We start from the raw sequence: 16,672 nt of genomic DNA on the forward strand, positions 1-16,672 counted from the left end.
CGATAAGATTGTGCGGCTTAACCACAACCAGTCCACAAAAGGCGGTCTGAAATTCTGCTTTATCTGAAAGGTAAACTGTAATATGGTTTTTGAAATAGGTTAGGCCTGCATTTACTCTGTTGTATTTCATATATGCTGTAGAATATTGAAATTTTCAGTTGTCACTTTATGTTTTGAATGAGGATATTTTCATTTTGTTATTATTTCAAATTTACAAAAATAGTACAAAGAACTCTTATATGTACTTGTAAGATTAACCAATTGTTTATATTTTCTCTATATTCTTTTATTCTTTATTATTCTTTCTCCTCAGATATATAGGTGTAATTTTTTCCTAAGAGTAGGGACATTGTCTTACATAAATGTTGAAGGATTACAACATCAGAAAATTTAAGACTGAGAGAGCACTGTTTTCTAATCCCCATATTCAATTTCATAAATTATATCAATAATGTCTTTTAGAGCTATTGTTTCCTGGGTCCAGGATCCAATCCAGGACCAGACATTACATTTACTTATATTTCTTTAGTCTCCTCTAATCTGGAATACTGCTAACCCAAGCCCTATTTGTTTACAGGATTTTTTTTTTTTTTTTGGTAATATTTCTATGCAGTGAACTACACATATTGAATAAGTTTTGACAAATGCCTAAATACCTATAACTCTGTAACCAGCATTGCTATCAAGATTTAGGACATAGGAGATCTTGGCTCTCCTTGCAAGTGGAATCATATAGTATGTGTTATTTTTATGTTTAGCTTCTTTAACTCAGCCTAATGACTTCATAAGGCAACCATGTTTTTGCATGCATCTGTTGTTCATTCTTGGTATTATTGAGTAGTATTTTATTATCTGTATATAGCAAAATTTGTTTATTCATTCTCCTATTGATGGCTGTTTATGACAAAGCTGTTTTGAATCATTTTGTACAAGTTTTATTATACTTGGTGTACACGTATTTTTGTATCTTTTGAGTAAATACTTAGGAATGAATTGCTATGTCATAAGGTACCTATATGTTTAATTTTATGAAAACTCTCTCCAAAATGGTTAGCCCACATTACATTCTCATGAGCTATGTGTGAGAGTTTCCAATTCTAGAATAGGCAGAACTAACTGATGTGGGAAAAAAAAAAAAATCAGAGAGGTAGTTTATCTCAGGGTTAGGATAATTTCAGAGTGTCGGGTCAGCCGCCGGCCGACTGCAACAGCCCTTGCCTCGCTATCAGTCTCTCCCCTGGTTTTCCTTCTGGTGGGTGGGCGGATGGCCAGGATTCCTCTTTCCCTCCAGTCCCCGTTGGAAGGAGACGGGGTAAGAGAGCCTTGAAGAGAGGTGAGCACAGCCGCGGGCCCCAACCAGTCCGTTAAAGGACACTCAGACGCGGTGGGGGTTTCTGTCAAGTAGCTCGGTTTATTATCACACAAGCACTTGCTTTTAAAGGCAAATGGGGAAGGGAGGTTTTTACATCCTCCAATCAGCTTAAAGGTTACAAGAGCATGCATCCTGTCTCAATGCCTAGCTATTGCAATCACGCAGTGTTCAGGAGCGTGGAAGCGCGTATTTGGCCAACAAGGGCTAAGGCAAGGTTCCCGCAGACACTCCCACCCTACTTCCTCCCGGCGCCCTCTTAGGCTGCCACGTTACTAAGCCCTTGTAGGCCCATAATGGCACTGCTTGTAATGTCACTTAAGGTGGGGTTAGTTTTTAAGGCCCGACACCAGAGTAACTACTAAAGAAAATGCTGCATTTGGTTTAGATACTCTTCTGGCCCATTTTTACAGATGACACACCTGCATTTTGTTAAGACTTCTAGTGAAACTCCTCAAATTTCATAGTAAATATTCAGTCCTTTCCACCTCTTTGTTTTCCAAAACTTATGATATGCCATTATATAGATTGCCAGTATTTCAAATTCATGTCTAAAATCTTATGAGTAAATTGTCTGCTTTCCAGTTTTTATTACAAGCTTAACTGAGAGAACTGATAATCAGTGAAGATGGTCTGTTTGACCAATTATTCATGTATTACTCTAGAAATTCTTTTCTTTTCTTTTTTTATTGAAATGTCTTAATTATACATACTTATGGGGTGAAGAGTTATATTTCAATAAGTGTATACAATGTGTGATGATCAAATCAGGATGACGAGCATGTTTATCACTGCAAAATTGAATCATTTCTTTGTGGTATGGACATTTGTCTCCTCCTAGCCATTTGATAGCATGAGTAAATTACTATTAATTATAGATGCCTAGCTCAACTGTTCACCAATGGAACTTATTTTTCCTATCTAGCTGTAGTTTTGTGTCCATTAACCAACCTCTCACAATGCTCCCTCCCCCTTTTCTTTTCCACCTCTAGTAATCACAGTTCTACTATCTCCTTCTAAGAGTTCAACTTATTATTTATTTAGCTCCCACACATGAGTGAGAATTTGTGATATTTCTCTTTCTGTGTCTGGCTTATTTCACTTACCATAATTTACTGCAAGCTCATCCATGCTGCTGCAAGTGGTAGCATTTCATTCTTTTTTAATGGCTGAATAGTATTCCATTATGTATGCATACCACAAATGCTGGTGAGGATGTGGAGAAAGGGGAACTGTTATACATGGTTTGCGGGACTGAAAATTAGTACAGCCATTATGGAAAAGAGTATGGATGTTTATCCCACTACTGGGTATATACCCAAAGGAACAGAAATCATCAAGTTGAGGGGATACCCGCACTCCCATGTTTACTCTCAGAATTCTTTGTTATATCTTATTATCTGGTTAGATAGCCCAGATACCAGTTATCTGTAACATGTTATTTTGCCACTAAAGAATTCATTTGACTAGGTTTCAATTTAAAATAAAGTCCTCATTTTTTTTGTTTGCTTGTTTCATGGTAGAAACCATATTGATCTTTATGATGGAAATACTTGCTTCTTTCTCCTTTCTAGGATTCTGATTTCTGATTTTCATTTTTTATTCATCTATGCCAACTGAAAGAATTTTTAGAAGTGAGATATCATATTTTTAAACCTTCAAAAATAACTGTGAGCAAATTCTCCAAAACAACAATAACAACAAATCTCAGCTGCTTCATTCAGAGTATCCTTCAGAAATTTACTTACTTTGGAAATATCTAGTTTTCTTTGTGGATTAAATACCTCTAACTTGACTCACTGCCCTAAAATCCCCAGCTTTGAGATAATTCCTTGTTTTATTTTTCCTAAGCAACTGAGGGTTAATTTCTTCCTCCCATTTAGCTCTTACAAATAAAATGTATTAGTCTATTTACAATATCTAACCTACATATGTTAGTACCTTCTCATTATGATAAGAATTGAGCTACTTGTTTAATTAAACCACTAATGACCTTAACCAAAAGAAAACATCCTACTGAAATAAATGATTTGTCCTGGTAATAGAAGTGTCAAGAGTGCAAATAGATCCCTGACTGATGAATAATTTCTCCCAAATTAATTCTGCTGCCTAAGTGTTCGCCTGCTAGCTCCACACTACTTCTCATTTTAGATCAGGACACCATCATTTCCTGCTTGGTTAGTTTCCTTGCCTCCAGTCTTGCCTGCTTTATCTACACTACTACTGTCATTTTTCCACAGTGCAATTATGGCCATGACACTCCTCTGCTTACAACATTCTGTTGTCTTTTCTCTCACACTACTGTATAGTTCGAAATAAAGCCCAACCTCCTTATGTTGGCTTAAAAGTCCCTGCAAAACCCAACTTACTTTTTCTATCTTAACTCTTACTTTCTCTTTTTTTTTTTTTTTTTTTTTAGTCTTTTTCGTGACCGGCACTCAGCCAGTGAGTGCACCGGCAGTGCGCCACGGGCTCGGCCCAACTCTTACCTTCTCTACTTTCCACCTCTACAACACTTGCAGCTATATTCTAGCTTTAAATATGCCCTTCTCTTGTGCATGGATCTTTATGCTTGCTCTGTCCTTGATATGGAACACCCTACAGCTGGTTTCACTCTTAACCAGCTACTGACTCCTCTTACTCTGTGATGTACTGGTGACTATGGGAAGGAGGTAGAGCTATTTCTAATTAGCCGCTGGTAAGTTTTAACCAGATAAAAGACTTAATCTGAAATATGTTTTGAACTGATTGCCCTGTTTTGTGTTTGTGAGCAGTGGATGGAAATGGGGGAGGGTGAAACTGACAGCTGAGAAATCAGCTAGAAAGTTAGTGTAGGTATCCAGGAAGAAGATGACAATGGCTTTGGTTAGGGCGAAAGCACTGGAGAGAGGAGGGAAAAATAAGCTATTAATATAAGCTATAATTTAAGGGAAGAGCCAAACAGGTCTTGCTGATGGATAGAGAGTTGAGAAAAATTGTCTTACATTAATGCAGAGAATTTCAAAGACTGGTATATTTTTCTTCAAGTGTCTTTTTTGTTGTTCTTACTGCTGTTTTTTTTTTTTTTTTTTTTTTCTGAAATGGTAACCAGAGATTGACAAGAAACAGTCATAAATGCCTTAACTTTGCTACTCACTTTTTTGACAGCTCTTTGTCTTATTATTTAGAATTTAGTTGATCTCTTGGACAGAAATTTATTCATAGGTGGTTGATAGATGCTTATTATTTGTATCAACTAAATAGTGGACTGTAGTAGATGATTGTGGCATGATAATACAATAATTTCCTCACCAGATACTTGTGACTCATTATTTTCCCCTCCTAACCCACCCTGTAAAGCCTATGCACTACCATCATAATTTCCTCAAAAACCATTTCAATTAATTTTCTCTACTGCCCAATATGGTTTTCATGGCTCAACATGCTCAGGACTAGACTTAGCTTTCAGGCTTGGTTTTTCTCTTCTCCTCATACATGTCATGTTTCAGCAAAAAATAGTTACCCAGAGTTCCTTAAGTTCTCCTGAACTTTATCATCCTCTTGCCTTTGCTATTGCAGTCTTCCACAAGACATATTAATATCCTATCTCTAAAACAGAATTCTATCACCATCAGGACTTGGAATGACCGCAATGTGTAGTGCTTAAGAAAATTAGCTTTGCAGTTAAAGAAACATAGGCTAGAATCCTGCCTCTATCAGTTACTAGATGGCGGACGCTAGTGGGTTCTTAACTTCTAAGGGCCAGTTTCCCTTTCTCTGAAACAGAGGAAATAATAGTGTTGGTCTGAAAATTAAATGAGATCATGCATGCAACACATTTTATAACAGTATTTGTCATAAATTAAGCTCTAAATAAATGATAGTTATTGATATCTTTATTAAGGTTCACTTTAAATGCTTTAACTACATATGAGAAACTCATAACATTAGTTTGAACTATAAACTTGAATATAATATTATATATTGTCAGTTATATATTACGTTATATATATATACATATATATATATATTTATATTTATATTAAAAAACAAAACAATGTCTCCCATGGTCACTATTATAACAATTTGTCTACATCTCTTGCACAGTTCTTACCAAATTGTGCCGTGCAATAGAATGTGTATGCACCAAATATATAATTATTTTCTGTCAGATCATTTTCTCCTTCACCCCATACCCAATTTTTAGAGAACTTGTTTATGACCTCTTTTCACATTATTTGTACCTGTGACTTCTGCTAAACGAGAATTAAGCCACAACTATTGCCCCTCCCATCACATCTAATTGGGACATGGATGAACCTTTGAGCCTAGCTGTGCCAGGTACATTCTTTTTCTCCATGACTTAGAAATCAAAGTCATATAATCTGTCACTTTTGGACAAAGTAAAGCCAGAGCTTGGAGTGGCCATGTTAGGTTTAATGCATTTCTAAATAGAGAAAGGTGTGATGGAGAGAGACAGAAGAATGACGTATTTGTGCCCAGAGAAAGGGAGATAGGAGACCATGTAGCCCTCTATGACAGATAAAATAATTTCAGTTAATAGCTTTCTAGTTCCTGTTGACAGTCCATTTTGCAATCTAGCTACACTTCCTGCCAGGTCTCTAGGTGAAATAGCCTATGCTCTTCCACGAAAGCATCCCCAGTTTTAGTAGATTTCTGTTACTAACAAATAAACTATCCTTTTTAGAGACCATGTGCCTAACTCCTTTACCTTCAAACACTTTTAGCTATGTGAGCATCTTTTTCATTTTGTCTCATCCACAACACCTAGCCCAGAACATCATCACACAGAACATCATCAACAACCTGAATAGTGCTAAATTGTTTTTCCCACTGCTGATAATCCCAGATTTAACATGATACTGTTCAGGTACTGGATCAGACTGATTTAAAAGTAAATTGAAATCAATTTTCCTCAAAAACTTTGGTAACACTTTAGAAAGATCCTTGAGATTTCCTCTAAGATCCTGGATTGTGGCAAACCTAAATTGGGAATTACTAAATTGGCTGAAGTATAGTAAGTAGCATAATTGCCTTTTCTTATAGTGAGTCACACACATTTGGAAACAAACAAAGCTACTTCTGGATTGGGATTTAACTCTAGTAAATAATAGCTTCTTTGAAGTTGAATTGTATCCCAGAAGTTTCACTTGTTAAGCAACGAGAAGGCAGTTTTTTTCATGTTGCTGGCATGGAGACTTCCTAAATTTCAGATGCTAAATCCCAAATGAACCATTTCAAAGCTTTCATAGATGCATGTTTTAAAAGCTACAATTTATGTGGAATGGAAAATATAACTATTTGAAATATAATTTAAAGCTCTTGATCCTGTGTGGATGGCAATGTCATGATTCCAAGGGACAGCAATGATGTGAAATACACAAAGAATCTATAAGAGATAATAGAGTCTAGGGGTTACCGGCTAGGGCTTGGGTGTCAAGCAGCTTAGACTTCAAATAAATTCTGTGAAACTAATTGATAGTTGTATAATTCTGAGCAAGTTATTTAACATCTCTTAGCTTCAATTTCCTCATCTAAAAAAACAGGGGTGTTGATGCGAATAGTACTTATAGGGTTAGGGAAAATTAAATCAGACTATTTAAGGAAAGGGCTTAGCATAATACCTAAGATGTAAAAATCTAATAATTCATGTGGGTTATTGGTGGTGGTGTTTAATTGCAGCAGTCATTATAGACAGATTTCATCTGATTTCACTTGTTACCAGGGTCTGATAATAATTGGATGAAAAAAGACCATAAAGCTGCACGTGTGACAAAAATTATATTTATAAATAAATGATTTGTAAATATTGAATTGTGAACAACAATATTTTAACAAGGATTTTACTAATGAATTAGAATAAAGAATATTTTTAACTCTTTCTACTGATGCACATGCACTTTCCAAAGTCTCTAACAACCAAGAGAGGCTTAATGTTGCCCTCAGTTTGATTAAACTTTAGACAGGTTTCTTTCTGACTGTAGCACCTTGACTTGACCTCCCTTTTTAATAGAGCATTTATTTTAGAAAATTTGCAATTATGAATTCTTTCTCTGCTCCTGAAGATGTAAATCTTTTACAGTCCAAAAATGTCTTTTTCAAGGACTTGTGAGTCACCTTTTTGAAATGTAATCATGGAAGGAGAGAGTGCCCCTATCCGCCAGTCTCTGTAGGAGCATAAGAGTCCAACTAAAATGTGACAATTAACAAGCACTAATTGACCTAATCAAATTGACAGACCTCCCTCAAAACATCCTCCAGTTCTTCTTCACTAGCTCACTGCAGGATTTAAAAATTCTCCTGCCTTTTGGTTCAGTAGAGTCGAGTTCAATTTCTCTCTGCAGTAGTCTTCTCTCCTTTATTGCAATAGTCTTGAATAAAGTCTTTCCTGCTTGTTTAACTTGTCTGTTATAATTTTTTTCCTCGTAAGTAAAACACATTCTATCTATGGTAAAAATAAAAACACAAAGGATGTGTGTGAGTGTCTGTGTATGTGTATGTATGAGAATGTTTGTTAGCTAAAAGAGCAAAAGAGATACTGAAGTTCAGTGTCTTTAAAGTGTTTGCCTGCCTTCAAACTTGTTTCTTACTAGATTACGATAGGTGTATTTCTGCAGAACCTGCCAACTTAATCACTCAGTTGTGTGTGGTAGAGTGTCAGCCCCAGAGACTTGGCTGCTGATAGATTTCTTTCTAAAACACAGACCTCCAGTCTAAGTTCAAGTCTCCATTGGCTATTGATTTACAGAGTGGCATTTGGCAAAAGACATGATCTTCATCTCACCTGGGTCTCATTTTCCTGTTAGTAAAAAAGAAAGAGAAAAAAGTTCTAAAAAGAAGTAAAGAATGAGAAATTGAAAATGGCATAAAATATTTTCACCTAGAAAGATTTTCTCTCCGTATGTATGGAAGACAGACTTGCATTAGAGGCAGCATAGGGTGACTGATTAGAGCCACACTCTAAACTAGCTGGCTGCCTGGTTCTTCCTGTACTGTCTGCACTTCATCTGTAAAATGGGAATAATTATAACAGCATTTCTATCATAGTTTTGCTGTGAAGATTAAAGGAATTAATATGCATAGAGGACTTGCATTTTAACTGTGCCTTGTATGTGGTACTTTAATGTCATCCTTTTTTATGTATTTGCTCTTATATTATATCATTACATATACATATATATCATTATCATTATATATCTCATTTTATATATGTGTGTATAGATATGTGTGTTTTATATATGTGTGTATATATACACACATGTATAAAATCTGAGATAAAGGAATTGCTACATGATTCCTGAAAATAAAATGTTGTTTTAACAAGGAAGAAGGGGGGCTGGGTGTAATTTTGAGTAAACAATTTATCTGTCATAATGCCCATTTCCAAGGTAATTAAGTGTTTTTCATCAGCATAGATATTTTTTGGTGGTATATTTTATTAAATGTGTGTATCACAATTTGTTTAGCCAATTTGCTATAGTTAGGCTTCTGGAGAGTTTCCAAATTTTTATTATTGTAATAAACATGGTAGACATAAATATTACATATCCCAAAGGGAAACAAAGGTTATGCTAATAAAGCCTCAATAAAAATTGAGTGGAATATTTTGTATATTCATTTTTTTCTTATGCTTCTGGTATTAATTTTTGAAGAAGGATGTTTTCATTTCAATTATATTTATTTGAAGATCCATGTAACATTTATTCATCTATAATTTTACACCTATCTATATCTGAAGAAAACTGTGCTTTTTATATATCCATTTTTACTCTAATGCTTCATAAAGTGAATAAAGATTAGATGGCTTTGTTTAGGAAAATTGAAATGTGTAGCCTTATGAAATTATGAAATTACCTCACATAAAAGATTTAATAATTGTTTCTCACAGTTTTGAATTAGTGTTTTTTATAAGATTTAGGGAATTCATTTAAAAATAGATTAAACAAAATAAGGGGTAAATAAAGAGCACCATTAAATACCAGCTGATAGCTGAGTTATTCAAATAGATTTCATCTCCAGGCATAATTTGTCTTCAGTCAGTAAACAATTTAGATGTCAAAGAAGACTTTTACTTGAATAACAAATTTCAGTTAATTACATAATCATATTAACTAAATATCTTATTGCATTACAGTATGTCTTCATGATATCTTTCTGAGATTTGAATCTGAAAGCAGGTCGAATACTTCATAAGGAAGGAAATAGAAAGATCGCCATGACATTCTCACCAAGGCCAAGAATTCACCCATGACCTTGCCTGTGACTTTGCTCTTATTCCACCCATGTCCTGCAACCCTTATTTCTCCTTTGCCTTGACTAATAATTGTAAATTTTAATTTTTTACTTGCTTAAAACATCCTCATTTTAACTAATTATCTCTTTTATTTTACATTATTTTCTGTAATAAAAAGCCTTGATACTATATGAGTCTGCCTTTGAGAAGGTAAATTTTGGGGTCCACTGACTCTGTAGGCTTCTGAGTTTGATAAATTCTGCTATATATATAAATATTGCTAAAGGCAACAAAAACAGCAAAAGTCATGTGGTAGGCTTTCTCTTTTTTAATTTTAATTCAGCTAATTTCAGGACTGCATGTGAGAGAGAGATTTACATAAAAAAGAATACAGAAAATACAGTATACAGAAATGGTTATAACTTGTGCAGCATTCCCAAAAAGAAGCTATCACAGGCAATTTGAGTTGTAGTTAAGAACAAGAACTGAGAAATTAGGCAGACTTTTAATTTTTTCTAAACTTAGTTCCATCAATAGAAGATGTATAATTATATCTGAGGGATGCATTTCTAGAAGTGGATTTGCTGAGTCAGGGTGACGATACATATAGAAATGTAATTGCTGTTGCCAAATTACCCTCTAAAAGGATTGCATCAGTTAACACTCCCACCAAGAGTGGATGAATGTGCTTGTTTCCTCATATACTCAATGCTACATGGTATTCTAAAACATTATGACTTTGTTAAAGTGAAAAAAAATGAGGTCTCTCTGATGTTTACATTTCTTTATGAATGAGATTTTTTTAAAAAGTCAAAATTAATCTATGCAGCCTTTCTTAGTGCTTCTGTATTTCAACCTAAAAATTGTATGTAATAAACATTTAAATATGTAAACTATAAAATGAATCATGTATACAGTGTTAGAAAAGTATAGACATAACTAAAAGTATCCTTTGTTGTAATAATAGTATGAAAAGAATGAATTACATTCATCAAATTGCTAGATCACTTAAACATTGGCTAAATTGTATGCAAATGCTATAAATTTGCATAAAATTTGTTATATTCTGCTTAAATGTCACACTTTAATGAAAACTCTGAGAATGGATGATATTGAAACAATGAAACTCTTCCAATGTTTTGGAAATTTAAGAACTACGGAGTATGTTGCCACTTCCAATTAAAGTATAAATTTGATCTTAGTAGAAATACGTTCATTTGGAATATCTTTCCAATAAGCCTTGAAGTTACTAAAAGAAAGAACATTTAAAATGCTGTTTTTGAATAGTACTAGCTATAGAGGTTGATGAAGTATTATTCAAATAATTTCAATTTTAAAAATAATACATTTTCAATCAAATTATTTGCTTGTCAAGGAGGCACTAATTATTAAGAAAATAACTAACATGAACTCATAGAAAAACTTGTTTTTATAGTACAGAAAATGAGAAATTTAAAAATAAATTCTGCTCTAAAAATACAACCCAGTTGTTTTAAGATAGAGAAATCAAGAATCAACTTAAAGGAAAAGATGCTTGCACAACCTTGCCTTATATCCTTTTTTCTCAAGTACGTACTCAGCCAAGCTCTTACAATTAACAATGAGACATTATGACATGAATTTTCCACAATGTGCTTAATAAATAGTTATACTTTTGAAGAACAAAAGCAGAATAGAAGTATTTTAAAGTATTTCTCATCAGTTTCACTCACAAGAAAAAAAGAGAATATTTTGAGTATTATTCAGATATGATGCTTCTTACTCTTAGAATATCTGGACTCTCCTGACTTAACTATATTTTCCTTATTCATTTGCTTAGCGGTACTTTTATTCAAAGATAGATGCAAGGTATTAGAAAAGACCATGAATATCTCATCTGCCTAATGCTGTTTTCTGTAAGCAGTTCCAGTGAAATGCTTGAAATGAGATGATTCAATCTGTTAAGTTCTGAAAACTGTGCATTTAAAAGCTCTGTGAGATCCTATTCAGTGACAATATTCAGGGCTTGTTTTGTTAACAAAGTCAAGCTTGGTTCAGTCAGACTCCTGCAGGAAGCTGGGACTATTTAAGCTAAGTCAACATCCTCACAGGAATTCTAAGTTATTTCCCATATGTACTGGTAGTTCTGCATTCTGGAGGTTCAAATTTATTACTACTAGTTAAATAAAACTGATATTTTTCTCCAGATATCATTACCTCTTCTTTCACCACCATCTGCTTTTCTACTTTTTCAATCACCTGGCTATTAACCTAGGAGAAAATATCCCATGAGGTTTGTAAATATAAAACTAACCACCTCCCTCATCCTGAACTAATAAGAACAGTGCTGTTTCTCTAACTGGGGTTGGCAAACTTTCTGGAAAGGGTGAAAGAGTAAATATTTTTGGCTTCATAGGCCATATGGTCTCTGCTGCAAGGACTTAACTCTGCCAGTATAGCTTCATGGCCCAATGTAAACAAACAAGAGTGGCTGTGTTCCAATAACACTTTATTTACAAAATCAGGCTGAAGGCCAGATTTGGCCCAGGGACCTTTAGTTTGCTGACCCCTACTTCTAACGCAATATTCTTAAGTAGAAAATCAATTCCAAATCTTTTCTGAGATATTTAGTAATTTTTAAATTAAGGATGTGGAGTAAAATGATCTGGAAACTTCTCTATATCCTGTTCTGCAGCCCAGCAACTTAGAGCTTGTGGAGGGGAATTTTAGATCTGAAAAGAGCAGTCCACTTGGTTGAACACTACTGCAGCCATTCTTTTTGGCAACGTTTAGCCACTTTAGGAAGGCAGGCACTGCTGGTCACTTACTCGGTGTCCATTTCACCCTCACTGCTTACAGACAAACCCAGATTTATTTTGAGGGTGATCAAATACCTAGCTAAAAACCTGGGTTTCTCACTCCTCAGTTAAACGTCAATATCTCTCCTGCAAATGATATGACAGTGAAAGTCTACCCAGTTCAGTTTTCAAAAGGCTGTTGTTTTTAAGATTAATAAAAGGATAGAGTCAGCTTTTGCCCATAGCCCTTCTTCTTTCTTCCCACCTGGAATATAGTTTTGATGCCTGACATTTCTTAGTTATATTGTGACCTTGAGGATAAAGCCACATGTTTAAGTTGAAAGAAACTGAAAACTGGAAGAAGGCTGAGCTATGGACTCCCTGGAGAAGGTACAAGCACCATGGTATGTGTGAGTATAAATTCTTGGCTAGAACTAAAATAAACCTTATCAGATTAAACCACTCAAGTCAAGTTTCTGATACACATAGCTCAGTTCAATACTATCTTTAGCTTTAAAATATCATTTCTATTTACTGTGTAAGAGTAACATGCTCCAAAATTAAATTTTACATGAGACTGATTTCATTAATTTTTTGTGTTTCTTCCTTCCTCCATTTTAATAGTTTCTCTTCAAAACTGTTCTACTTCAGAAAAACATTTAGATAGAAAAGTGAGGAAATCTCAAAAACACTTTGCTTGCACTAAGGCAGTCTTAGTTTGCAGGTACGTTCAGATTAAATACTTCCACCTGCAATATTCTCAACAGGCATTGCTGACCCCAAACTAGGGTATAAAAGAGTGGGAGGATGAAGCAGAAATTGAAAGTGCTCTTAAAAATCAATATAATGTTAGGTTGTGCAAGATACTGAAATACAAGAAATTGCCCTTAAACAGCTAGAAAGCTGGGTCAGAGTGCAGTAGGTCAAGATCTCTTTATGAACTGAACAGGGAGGATGTGAACATGAAGGAGTCGCACAGCTGGGAAAGAGTTCTGCAGAAAAGATAATAACCTGCCAAATAAAGGTGGCCTCGGGACAGGAACCACGCAACCTTCTGGGAGGGCAGGGGTTTACCACAGGATTCCCTGAAGATTTTCTTTTTAAAATCTTGAGGCCTAGTGTAAAAGCTTTTCTTTACTAAAACTTTTCCACAAGGAATGTGATTAATTCCCTTGAGCTTTAAAAATAAATAAAGATTCCCATAAGTCCTTGGTCTTGTCCATGTGTGACTGGGAGCACTAGAGACAGAAACGAACCTCACACAGAAAAATGTCTTTAACGGTTCTCTTAACTCTACTTTAGGACGCTTGAAGTATTTTTAAAAGTCAGAGCTTTTAGAAAATTATCTGAATATTTTGTTTCAGAATGATTAACACATTTTAAAGATAAACTATAAGAAATTTGTAACATATATTATATATACTAGAAGAATGTATGTAACATTCAAGTACTCTCCGCTTCTTCTGTTAGAAAATGGTGATAATTTTGAAATGCTGTTGCATGAAGAAAAGTATCTGGATTTTTCTAGTCTAGAATCTTTTTTTTGCTTCTCACATTGAACTTATTCTTCATGATGAAATGCCAGATTACTTTTCCTGCGGCCTTATTACTAAGTATTAGTCTAGTCAAGTGTTTATTCAAAACATAATTTTTTATTACTGAATTTCAATTTGTTCATTCCATAAATATTGAATATTTCCAAACCTAAAATACCCTCTGTAGATACCTCATGGGAATTAATATTATTCTGATATGGCGTGTATGTTCTCATCATGCAGTGAACATGGAGAAGGTGATAATCAAAAGCTCTTTTGCTACTACTACTAACTTGTCTGAAAAGCAATTCCCATTTAGTCATCACCAAATAACTCCCTTTGTAGTGTTGTTAATCACTTCACAACAACAGTTACTAGAGGTATTGATATTGATATAGTATTGGTTATATTCTTGTCTGATATAATATGGGTTACAAAGGCACTGCAACACTTAGCTTTCAATATGCCATGATGCAGAAAATAAATAAACCTCACAATTAAAACTAAATAAATGTCAATGCTTTGTACCACAGAGGACTTGGATCCTGACCATACTAGCTAGAGGATGGGAGGATCTGGGTAATGTCTGAAAAGCAATGGAACACTAGGGCTGTCCATTTGCCATTTGAGAACTTCTCAGGGGATCCAGGGACTTGAGAAAGGATGGTGTGGCTTGCCTGGGGCACATACCCTAAACGCCTGAGTATATGCCATTCCATAAGCCAGGGAGGTGATTACAGCCCACTTTGGGTTATAAAGAATTATATATATATATGAAACATATATATATGAAACACATTTTCAGGTTGTCTTAGAATCTAGAAACATTCCCAAACTAACACTTAAGCAAACAGCAGTATCTTTAGGCCTGATTATATCTCTCCTAAACATTGGGCTCAGCTAGTTTGAAGGTCCAGAAATGAGCCCAACAAGGAATCTCTGGGTTTTGATTATCCAAGCACAGCTGGCTGACCATCAGCAATTAAACTGAGTCCAGCAATTCATATTCTAGCACATGTAGGAAGAATCTTCCAAGGATTGTTTTATTTAACTTACTTCTGAGGAGCAGGATTGAGGCAGAGTGTGCACCCCCAGAGTCATTTCTTCTCAACCATTCTTAGCTTGCTTGTGGCATGATTGGTCCTTTGGAGAAGAGAGTCACAAAAGAGGGAATATGTTCAGATGCATTCATTCTAGGAATGGCAGGGAGCTCATCCTGGTTAGTAGCCCAAACTATAGCTTCTAACATGGGAGACACTTTTAAAAAATTTTAGTGCATTTCACTGTCATGTTTGCATTACTATCAGATCACATTAAAAATAATGACATGCAAAAAAAAATCAGAAAATAAAGGAAGTCCCATTTTAACATTGCGAATTCTCTGAGAAATAATGAAGACTTTTTATATAATTTAATTATTATATCTTGATTGTACTGTCATTCAAATTATAACCTATCTTGCTCTAGAAAATTATTAATGATCTATAAATGTCTTCTGAATCATTTTGATAAAATCATGTCCAAAAAATGAGCAATATTTCAGAACTGGATAGACTCTTGATTTCACAAAATGAAACTATTATAAATGTCTAGGATTTGGCATAAACTCTTCAGATTTTTCCTTATTCTTATGAAGATTAAACATTTTGTTTTCAAGTGACTCTTTTTTTGGTCTCATTTGGTGTGGATCAAGTCATTTAACCTCCTATATGTTTGTTTCTTCATCTCTAAAATGAGGTTAATAATTTTGACCTTTTGCCTCCGGGTTTTACTCTGCAGAGAAGAAAAACATTAATGCCTGTAAAGTACCCTGGGATCTATGGATGAAAAGTGCAGAGATGAAAGGAGTTATTCTATTTAAGAGAGGAAAAAGTAGACACACTTGAGTAAATTCATTTCAAATGTGCGTTCCGCTTCAGTGAAGTTGAACAGAGAGTGGTTACGGGAGTGGGCAGATGTTCACACGCACGTTCAGACTGGTAAGCAATAATATTGGGAGTATTGCTATTCCAAACACATAGAGACTCACTGACCTGATCAATTTGCTTCTGCATTTATTTATTCACAGCTGAATTCCACTTGCAATGCATGTGCCAAGCATTCTTGCTGGCAGGTAGGGAAATATATCTTGCTTAGTTTGTGCTTTTAAAATGAACCCAAGAAAAAAATTAAATCCCAATATTTCGTAAATGTATTTTAGCAAATATATCTCTATAGGCTGTATTTTACTCACTGCTGAAAAAGAAATGAATGCATTGTGAAAGCTGGAGAAGATATGTGAGGACTACCTTTATTTCTTAACTTGACCTCTGAATTAGTCCTTTACAGCATTGCTTTTGATCTGGGCAAAGGCCATAGCAAGTATTTACTCTCCAGAACTATGGAGTCCATCTGCTCTTCCATTTCTCTTTTAAGTTCTTTTAAAGAATACAGGGACATGAACAACAGAGAAGACTTGTTAAAACAGAGAAGACTTCTGTTTTACATAGCTATATTTCCCTGTAGGAAATACCGGATATCCAGTCTTTTACACTTTTCCTGATGAAGATCCATTTGGATAGTAATACCAAACACCACGATTAAAATAAGATTTATCAAAGAAAAGCCTAACAACAAATCACGTTTTAACGCATAATTTATAATTCTATTTGGTAGTGACATATCATCTTGGATTTGCATAAATTACAAATGTTTTGATTAAATGTATAAATTATTCAAGACAAGAAAGACCCTCTCATATAAAATGGATAATAGATAA

General features: G+C 34.6%; 1 protein-coding gene across 1 annotated transcript in view; it reads left to right on the top strand.

The window, feature by feature from the left end:
• ZNF804B (zinc finger protein 804B) overlaps positions 1-16,672 on the top strand; it is a 553,895-nt gene that overhangs the window by 510,334 nt on the left and 26,889 nt on the right. The window lies entirely within an intron of this gene.

This window comes from Cynocephalus volans, chromosome 6 (genome assembly GCF_027409185.1).
Source record: "Cynocephalus volans isolate mCynVol1 chromosome 6, mCynVol1.pri, whole genome shotgun sequence".
Classification (NCBI taxonomy): Eukaryota; Metazoa; Chordata; class Mammalia; order Dermoptera; family Cynocephalidae; genus Cynocephalus; species Cynocephalus volans.